The following is a 10,706-nucleotide window of genomic DNA, read 5'->3' as shown; positions in this document are numbered from 1 at the left end:
GACCCATTTTCCCACAAATCTGGGCTATAAACTATAAACAGATGGCGTCTCTTCAGTGATCTGCTCTATAAAAATTATTTTTATACAAAATACAAGATTTTTGGCTTTCAGTAGTAAATCATAAGCATATAGCAACATGTGTGATCATAAAACACATGTTCTGTTAATCTGAGGGGAGCTTTTACAAAAATAAATAAATAAAAATAAAAATGTACATTTATTTCATGCAGTTAATGAATAATTTGCCTTATGATTTGGTCCTGTAAATTCAGATGGAAAAACCAAATATACCCTGGAGAATAAGAGGTTAGACATTTTAAAATTAGCTCACTGACTAAACTTTCCAACAGTAAACACAGAGAATACTGTCCAAAATATATAGAATGTTTGTAAAAAAAAATTGTAAAAAATGTTTTGGCAGATCTTATTATCAGATGTGGAGTTTTCTTAACTTTTCACAGCACCTTATAAAGTGTGCGTGCAGCTGCAGAACATGCTACCATGCAGACTAGTAGCATAGGACTTCCTCATGGCTGAATGGGCCGAATAAATTCATTCATTAATATCTTGTACTTCGTTTCCTACATGAGCTATAGAGACGGTGTAAAACAGTTTTCTCCTATTTCACCTATTTTCTGATCTGGAAAGCCATTCCATCCCAGAACAGCCTGCTGGTGTGTTTGGGAAAAGCCCTGATGCTGCAAGTATATTTTAATTCTTTATAACTCCTAATGTAACCCTTGATTGACTTGAAGCCTTCAGGAGCTTCTGAATGAGAGAATCGGGTAGATCAGATTTTAGTAAAACTCTGCAGGAGAATCGGCACAAACTAAACTACTGAGGAATCAATGAGTTGCAGATATTTAATCAAAGCCTTTTATTCTGTTGTAAGAAATGTATTAATGTCCACAGGGTTTGGAGGGTTGCTTTAAAATATATTCTGGTACAAATTACTGATTACATATTAAAAATGCAAATGTAACCTAATCCAAAGGATTACTAGGCTACATTAAAGTAATGCAATCTGATTATTTTCTATTGCTTTTGGATTACTTGTCTTTTTTGAAGTCATACAAGTAAAAAATCAACTTTCACACACAAAGCAAACAGGATAAAGGCACTGTCTTATGAAGGAACATTATATATAACAGGTGACTCATCTGTGCTGTAAAGAAAAAAATCTGGTAGACATCATCTTTTGAGGTCCGTCATTAACACTAATTGTAAATGGACACCATTCAAAAAAACTGACTGACCATCATCTGTGCTCTGCTAAAAGGCTGGTTTATTCATATTGGTGCATCATGCTTGGACTTGGTAGCAATGACTTGGACAATGGTAGCCAAATGTGATGTAATTTGCTGACGGTCCCATAGCTTTCAGCGTTAAAGAGTTTTAAACTTATTAATTTAACACAAAAAGAGAGAAGAGATGATTGTTTTAGTTACCAACACTGTTAACCTTTTTATATTATCATGTTTTTATTTTTGCAATCTTTCTTAAAATTATTAAAGAAAGAAATAATTTATGTGAAAATGAAACCAACTTTACCACTTACTCTTTTCACATTTCGTTATTCTCTGTTTGACTTCTTAATTAACGTTAATGTTACCTCACTTCAGCTCATTAGCTACAGCTTCATTAATAGCTAGTCAAACAGTAGAATTTTACATAGCAACAAAAGAGAATTACAGAGTTCACTCCCGGGTCAGTTTGCTGTTGTAGTGTCTGGTGAGGTGCGAAACCAGGGCAAACATGACTCAAATACCTGTAGAAAAACAATGCAGGTCTTAAATATGCAAATACAAATAAAATACTTATAACATTTTCTATAGGTTGGCTGAATAAAATACCGTGAAGTGCTGCTGGGGAGGGGGATTCTTTAGAAATCTCTGCTGGTGGCAGCCTGTGTTAATGTTTGATGTCATGACAGCTGACACTGACCAGGCACTTTGGTACGTACACCTCCTTACATCTATACTTATTGTCCATTTTATCAGCTTCACTAAACATATAGGAGCACTTTGTAGTTCTATAGTTACAGGTTATAGTCCATTTTTTTTGCTGCATACTTTGTTAGCCCCCTTTAACCCTGTTCTTCAACAGGACCCCCCAAAGACCAGGTACTATTTGGGTGGGGATTCTCAGCACTGCAGTGACACTGATGTGGTGGTGGTGTGTTGGTGTGTGTTGCGCTGGGTGGATCAGACACAGCAGTGCTGCTGGAGTTTTTAAACACCTCAGTGTCACTGCTGGACTGAGAATAGTCCACCAAAAAATAGCCAACCAGCAGCATCCTGTGACCACTGATGAAGGACTAGAGGATGACCAACACAAACTGTGCAGCAGCAGATGAGCTATCGTCTCTGACTTTACATCTACTAGGTGGACTGACAAGGTAGGAGTGTCTAATAGAGTGGACAGTGAGTGGACACCATGTGAAACAGGGTGAAAGGGGCTAACAAAGTATGCAGAGAAACAGATGGACTACAGTCTGTAATTGTAGAACTACAAAGTGCTCCTATATGGTGAGTGGAGCTGATAAATCATGACATCAAACATTAACATATTTATCATAATAATTACCAGTTTTGTTAATATAATTAATTAATCATTATGGTAACATGACACTGTTAAATTACTGAAGAAGATCTGCATATGACATCTTCAATTTCAGGCTTTTGGCATGTTTGTCAATGTTATGCAGCAGGGTTCAAGTAAAATGTTACCCAGTGGTTCCACTGAGGAACCTTTAGGAAGGTTCTTACCAATGCAAAATGTTTACAAATGTCTGTTGTGTCAGAACATAGGAGGACAACAGGGACAACATCTTTTAAACATTGTCTGGATTGATATCCCTCAGGATATCATTCTGGGCTTGCCTAAAGGATCATTTTGAGCAGGCCCTGTGCTTCTGAGATCAGCCTGAGGATTTATTTCCTTCTGGACATACAGATTATTCCAATTACATCTCACCCCTGAGCAAAATGCTCCAAATTAACTTCCCCTACACATTTTAGCATTTTAATTACATTAAAATACTCTTCCTAAACACATGAAAGCATTTGCTCTCTCTGTGGAACAGAGATGTGGAAACAGAAATGCTGTTTTTATTTTTTATTGTCACATAGAGGAAGTTACACTCAGTTTATTTCTTCTTGTTGCTTTTATACGGGGTGGGGATGTAAAAGAGTATCAGTATTTGGAATTTGTAGTCAGAATAAAGAAGTTAAGGATCTGTATTTAGTCCATGTTACATTTTGAGAATTCAGTACTCAGAATACAGTTACTTTTAAGGACAATAATCACTGCCATCACGGCTTATTTAATTACCATTCTAAAATCAGTGCATGTTGTGTAGCAAACATGCTTTTTTACATCTTCTTTACAAATACTAAAGTTCCTGCTAAAGCCTGAGTAGACTGATAAATCAATGTGATGATCAGTTATTAATCTGTTACTGAGCTCTGCTAAAGCCTGAGTAGACTGATAAATCAATGTGATGATCAGTTATTAATCTGTTACTGAGCTCTGCTAAAGCCTGAGTAGACTGATAAATCAATGTGATGATCAGTTATTAATCTCAGTGTTACTGAGCTCTGCTAAAGCCTGAGTAGACTGATAAATCAATGTGATGATCAGTTATTAATCTCAGTGTTACTGAGCTCTGCTAAAGCCTGAGTAGACTGATAAATCAATGTGATGATCAGTTATTAATCTCAGTGTTACTGAGCTCCTCTAAAGCCTGAGTAGACTGATGAACCAATGTGATGATCAGTTATTAATCTCAGTGTTACTGAGCTCTGCTAAAGCCTGAGTAGACTGATAAATCAATGTGATGGTCAGTTATTAATCTCAGTGTTACTGAGCTCCTCTAAAGCCTGAGTAGACTGATAAATCAATGTGATCAGTTATTAATCTCAGTGTTACTGAGCTCCTCTAAAGCCTGAGTAGACTGATAAACCAATGTGATGATCAGTCATTAATCTCAGTGTTACTGAGCTCTGCTAAAGCCTGAGTAGACTGATAAACCAATGTGATGATCAGTTATTAATCTCAGTGTTACTGAGCTCTGCTAAAGCCTGAGTAGACTGATAAATCAATGTTTCTTTCATTTGAACAGAGTAGCTGTCCTTTACATTGTGTGCAAATTTTGATGAATGGACCAATAGAAATAGAATAGAATAGAAATTTTAATTAAAATATTTTACTAATAAGCCGAAGCAAAGATTGTTATTCATTCAGCCAAATGTGATGAAATGTTATGCTGCTGTACATAAATTTTTATGGAACTGCTGGTTGGATTGCAAATGTGTGTTTCCAATGAGTTTAAAGACCTGTCCAGCTGAAAAAAGGTCTATAGGGTCTGTAATGTCCAGATTAAAACTATATTCAGTACAGTTTCAATACATTTACATTTAGGATGCTAGATACCCCATATCTCCATTTTTGTTGGTTTTTTGTTTTCATGATGAATGGGACCAAAAGAAATGGCCCAAAGTTACTTGTAAAAAAAATTCTGGTTCCATTGACTTACATTAAAAGTAAGGTATGTTTTTCCTTCTCCTGTAAAGTTATCATTTTGGAGATACAAGGTTTTCTTCCGACAGCGGCGATATATGGCATTGTTCAGGGTTCCCTGGTGCCGGTGTCCCAGTTTTAATGAACTCATGGTTGAGATTTTTGCACATTGGTTCAAATTTATTTATATTTATTACTTGATATAAGCTCCTTGAAAGTAATTACGGGCTTTTGAAAAGTAAGAAAGATTTCTGTTTTTATTAGATTAGGATCTCAGTTGCCTAAAATCAAAATCTCTGCTCTCTCTCCGTAAGAACGCCACCTTACTTCCATTACCCATCATTACGTCTTAAACCTTCTCAAAGCCTTAACACTCAATCTCGTGTGAATAATGTTATTTCACTGCATGCAATAGGTGCCGAGCTACTTACTGTAATTTTATTCTAATCCCTCTTCTTTGCTGCTAACAACAGGTGATGACATTATTTTTCTCCTCCATTTACCATCACAATGCAGTGACTTAGAAGATCTGGATTCATTTAGTCATGTTTAGCCATTTTGCTGCTCAACATGTGGACTGAATGGGATCAGCAGTCAGTAGAAAAAGCTCCTCAGCATCTCTCCCATGGCAAAAAAGGAGGTCACGGAATGGCGACGCTCGTTTCTGGGCGGCCTGTCATTAAGGAGCAGAACAATTAACCAAATGACCAATTAATTACAATCCTCTAATCTGCAGAAAACGACTGGCTGCAAAGATGCACTGCTTGCCTTCCTCAGCGCAACAAAGCGAAACTCCATGGGCACTCCACACAAGACAGGATTTAAAGGCTCTTTAATCAAATTAATCTCAGATAAACAATCGTTCGCCCCGCTATAAAAATGGCTTCCAGTGAGGATTACAATGACATTAAAAAACAAAAATGAATAATTAGTAGTCATTTTCTCCCACTCCCTCCCTCCTTTCCCTCAGTGCTTCTCTCTGTGTCTCTCTGTGTCGCTGCTCATAGTGTTTTGTGCTATGTACTCGCTGGACAGTTTACTGGAAACACCTACCTTGTACTTCCATTCACTGGCCACTCTATCTTATAGTCTTACAACAGTGCAAAAATCAGAGACTACCTTTCATTTATTTCGTTTCCATTCAAAACAGCCATGAAGTACAAGTCAATCAGGTTTCCAAAACAGAGAAAATGAGATGCCCAACAAGCATGCAAGAGCTGGTAGACACCAAAACTGCCCCCATCAGATAAACAGCACTTAAAAGCTTTCGTTTTTGAGAGAGAGGAGAAAATCAAACTGCTTCAGATCTGAAAACATCCACAGGTGTTTCTGTCCATCCTTCCACTGAGAAAAGGAGACAGACACATCACTGACCACCCCTGAGTCCAGACCTCAACATCATTAAGCTTTAGCTCAGCTATAGCCGCTTTTCTCGCATCTCCGGCAGGAAATTTTTCTGCAAAAGTAGAACAGATTCTTGTAAAATGTCTCTCAATGTTCAACTTTTCTATGAGGCTGAAGTCGCTTCTCATTCACCAGCTTCTTGTTTGAATTTTCCCATTCCACCTTAAATGGTGTCTGAGGCGCCAGAATGTAACTGCTGCACCATTGAAGGTGGAACAGGAAAATTCAAACAAGAAACTGGCGAATGACAACCTGACTTCAGCCTCAGGACTTTTTAGTGTTTGACAGTCACAGATTAAACGTATCAGGAAACCAGCTGAGTGCTTATAAAAGCAAATAAGTCCGCTGGTCTCCAAATTATTGATGTTTGTCTTAAATCTTTCTCTTTTTTTAAATCTTTTCGCTTTTTTGTTAGCTACTAGCTAGGCGGGACTGTTGCTATGTGTTGCTATGGTGACCATCAGTCTGCGCGGCAATCTTCAGGGTTAAAGGGTGAATTGGCAGTTATACATTAACTCCAGCATTTAAGACCGTTTATTGTTCAAACTGTGTTAGAACGATTAGCATTTATTATCTTTATTTTACTGCAAAGGAGGATTTTATTTTTACCTGAAAATCTAATTCTGCTGTGGAGCCGCAACAGGGCAGTAAAAGAGCCGCATGTTGCCGAGCTCGGGGCTAGAGCATGATGTTTTTCTAATGGTCATGACTTCATCCTCATCTGGCAGGTAAAGCGATATTGTTGATTTTTTAGGTAATATCAATAAGCATGTACTGTCCAAAGTAAAACTTTCATTGTGGCTGCTCTAATGGCATTTTACTTTAATATAGTCAACTATCAGTGAAGTAACAGCAGGCTAACAGCAGCTGTTTTCTACCTAATGCTGAGGCTTAGGGCCCATAATTGATATTTGCAAAATAATGACCGACACACCTCTCTACTACTTCCTCTGTGAAGCAAAGGAAAATCTCCAAGAAAACTCCTCAGAACAAACCTGCAGTGAGAACGGTGGTGGTAGTAAATTGGTCTGAATTATTAGACAGAGGAACATGTAATTCAGACACTTGCTAGCCTGATCGTCTGCAGGATGGTTCAGTTTTTATTTCATTTCTGGATCAAGATTTAACTTTGTGAAGGACGTCACTCACAGCTCAACTCACAGCTCAATGTCAAAGCTATTAACAGGCAGCTCTGAGGCAACCTAAACTTTATTCTTGATTGTACTTGTAATTGATACCTAATGATAAATAACGATACAGAACAATGCTAATATCAATTAGCTAGTTAGCTTTTTTAATTGAATGAACCTTTTTAGCCAACTGTGTCTGAACACATCGGAATTAGACCTCTGCATTTAACCCATCCGTGCAGTGAAACACCACATACACACTAGTGAACACACACACTAGGGGGCAGTGAGCACACTTGCCAGGAGCGGCAGGCAGCCCTATCCACGGTGCCCAGGGAGCAGTTGGGGGTTAGGTGCCTTGCTCAAGGGCACTTCAGTCACATACTGTCAGCTGAGGGGATCGAACCGGCGACCTTCCGGTCACAAGGCTGGTTCCCTAGCCTCCGGCCCACGACTGCCCCATTCAGCTACTCAATTCAGCTACTGACAGCTTGATAAATCCAATGTTTAAGTTAGCACTATATGCTAGAAATGCTACCTGGTGGCTTTTACAGTCATACAGCCACAATAACTATGGGAAGCATGAATTTTGCAGTCAGTTTGTTTGGGTAGCACTTCACATGAATCCTGCTACATAATACTGACTTAATCATGGTAAGATGACACTGTTATATTACTGAATCTAGAATATATCAGTGCCACATTGGCTAACACAAATCGTGATGGGCTGCAGTCTCTGACTGTACACCAACAAGGTGGAGCTCCAAGGTAGCTAATAAAGTAGATGGCTTGTACATATTACAGTTTAACAACAGATTTGCTGCATTCTTAACCCACTCCAGTCTGCTCCGAAACCCTCCCTTCTCAGTAATTTTCCAGAGGTCATAAGGTCAATCACAGGCCCAGTGGTAAACACTGATTTTAGCTTATGTAGAATGGAGTGCTGGCAACGGCGCTGGAGGATTATTGCAATGGAACGAGCTCTTAGAGGCTCTTAAAGCGGCTGATAAGGCCTTCCCCGATTTCCCTGCTCCCTTTGGTCAGGTAATTATAGCTAGCTGCCAACACGGCTCTACAATAGCTCGTTTCTTCCTCCGCTTCTACCTTCGCAGCAAACTTTGTAAGCGATCCGAGCGTCGACGCGAAGGCCGACTTCTTCTTTTTCAATTCCCAGGCGCGGCCAACAACCCCTAGCTTTCACAATCCACCTCCATACACCACCCCACCCCTCCACCAACCTTAGCGGCGTGCCTGCAAACATGCCAAGGTTTGTTTTATAAACACACGAAACGCGGCGGATAATCGCCGAGCACTTCTCAAAACTCCTTTTTCCTTCCCACCAACCCCCCCCCACCAAGCCTTCACCATATGTTCTCATCAGGCTCTCTCCTTTTCCACCAAAGCAAACGGACATGGAAAGCCTCCAGTGTTTTTTGCGCCAGTGTCACATAGCTGCGTGATGAGCCATCAAACCTCCAGCTTCTGGCTGGAATCTCACTGACCTTCACACACACCCCCCCTCCTTACCCCCCTCCTCCTCTCCTCCCAAGATATTTTCCAAAATGTTCTCGAATTTGCAAGTGAAATGAGTCTCAGGGTCAGGCCTGCAAACTATGCGCAGGTGGTTCGGTGTTTTTATTTTTTTCCCCTCCCTGTACACCGTTAGGACGGCCGACCCGGGCCAGGCCAGGGGATTCAAAGAGCGACTCTGTTAGAGTCGGGGAAAACATGAGTAATTAATTACGAGGCATGGGCTTTGACGTGTCTAGAATTATGCTGTCACTATGTGCGAGAGGAGACATTGATGTCTTCATCTCATGGAGGTAATTGTTGCCTGTCAGTCAGAGGCGTACAGAGACGAGGAGGGCAGAGGGCTACACCTGTGTGAAAATGAGAGAGAGAAAGGCAGAACCAATAAATATGTCATTAATTCCCTCAGGAACTCTAGCATTAGAAGGTAATACAATCCATCGCCTGGCCTTGTTTCACATGGAGAGCAATCTTTGGATATTAATTGCGATGGCAGCCATTCTATACCCTCTATCCCTGTAATGCTTGTACCAGCAGACAATGCTGCATCGGAAAGAATTAAACAGTAACAAATCCGCCGTCAGAAAAAAGGAGACTGTACAGGTGCGTTTCTGTTCAGGTACATACAGTGTAAGTGTCCCTTTAAAGGTTCAACAATGGTCTTACAGCAGTATAGCCCCTCCCATTCACTCTGAAGTTATAAGGAGTGTTTCAGGTCTGAGAGAGACACAGTACAGAGCTCATGTTCTTGCACTACATGGCCAAAAGTATGTGGACACTCATCTATGTCAGTAGCTATATCAGCCTTCACTCTTCTGGGAAGGCTGTATACAAGATTTTGGAGTGTGCAAATAGGAATTCGTGCCCATTCAGTCAAAAGAGCATTTGTGATGTCAGCCACTGATGTTGGATGAGAAGGTCTGGTCCACAATCGACACCCCAGTTCATCCCAAAGGTGTTCAGTAGGGTTGAGGGTTGAGGTCAGTACTCTGTGCAGGCCACTGGAGTTCCTCCACACCCTTGTCAAACTGTGTTTGTATGGACCTCCCTTTGTGCACAGGGGCTCAGTCATGCGGGAACAGGAAAGGGTCTTCCACAAACTGTTGCCACAAAGTTGGAAGCATATAATTGTCTAAAATGCCTTTGTATACTGTAGCCTTAACAATACTCTTCATTGGAACTGAGGAGCCCAAACCCTGAAAAATAGCCCCAGCCCATTATCCCTCCTCCACCAAACTTTACTGTTAGCACTATGCATTTGGGTAAGTAGCATTCTCCTGGCATCCACCAAACCCAGATTCATCCATCAGACTGCCAGTTAGTGAAGTATGATTCGTCACTCCAGAGATCACGTTTCCACTGCTGGTGGATCATTCTCAGCACTGCAGTAACACTGACGTGGTGGTGGTGTGTTAGTGTGTGTTGTGCTGGTCTGAGTGGATCAGACACAGCAGTGCTGCTGGAGTTTTTAAACACCTCAGTGTCACTGCTGGACTGAGAATAGTCCACCAACCGAAAATATCCAGCCAACAGCGTCCTGTGGGCAGCGTCCTGTGACCACTGATGAAGGACTAGAGGATGACCAACACAAACTGTGCAGCAGCAGATGAGCTATCGTCACTGACTTTACATCTACAAGGTGGACTGACAAGGTAGGAGTGTCTAATAGAGTGGACAGTGAGTGGACACAGTGTTTAAAAACTCCAGCAGCACTGCTGTGTCTGATCCACACGTACCAGCACAACACACACTAACACACCACCACCACATCAGTGTTACTGCAGTGCTGAGAATGATCCATCACCCAAATAGTACCTGCTCTGTGAGGGTCCATGGGGGTCCTGACCCCTGAAGAACAGGGTAAAAGGGGGCTAACAAAGTATGCAGAGAAACAGATGGACTACAGTCTGTAATTGTAGAACTACAAAGTGCACCTATATAGTAAATGGAGCTGATCAAATGGACAATGAGCGTAGAAACAAGGAAGTGGTCATAATGTTATGCCTGATTGGTATAAATGTGACACTCTTTCTCTGCTTAATTTTGTAGAATTTTGTGTCCTCAGGGCAAAAAGACAAGACAATTTGAAAAAGACTGATGTTTTCATACCATATGCCTGGG

Source organism: Colossoma macropomum, unplaced genomic scaffold (genome assembly GCF_904425465.1).
Source record: "Colossoma macropomum unplaced genomic scaffold, Colossoma_macropomum, whole genome shotgun sequence".
NCBI classification, from domain to species: domain Eukaryota; kingdom Metazoa; phylum Chordata; class Actinopteri; order Characiformes; family Serrasalmidae; genus Colossoma; species Colossoma macropomum.
This window is presented reverse-complemented; position numbering follows the sequence as displayed.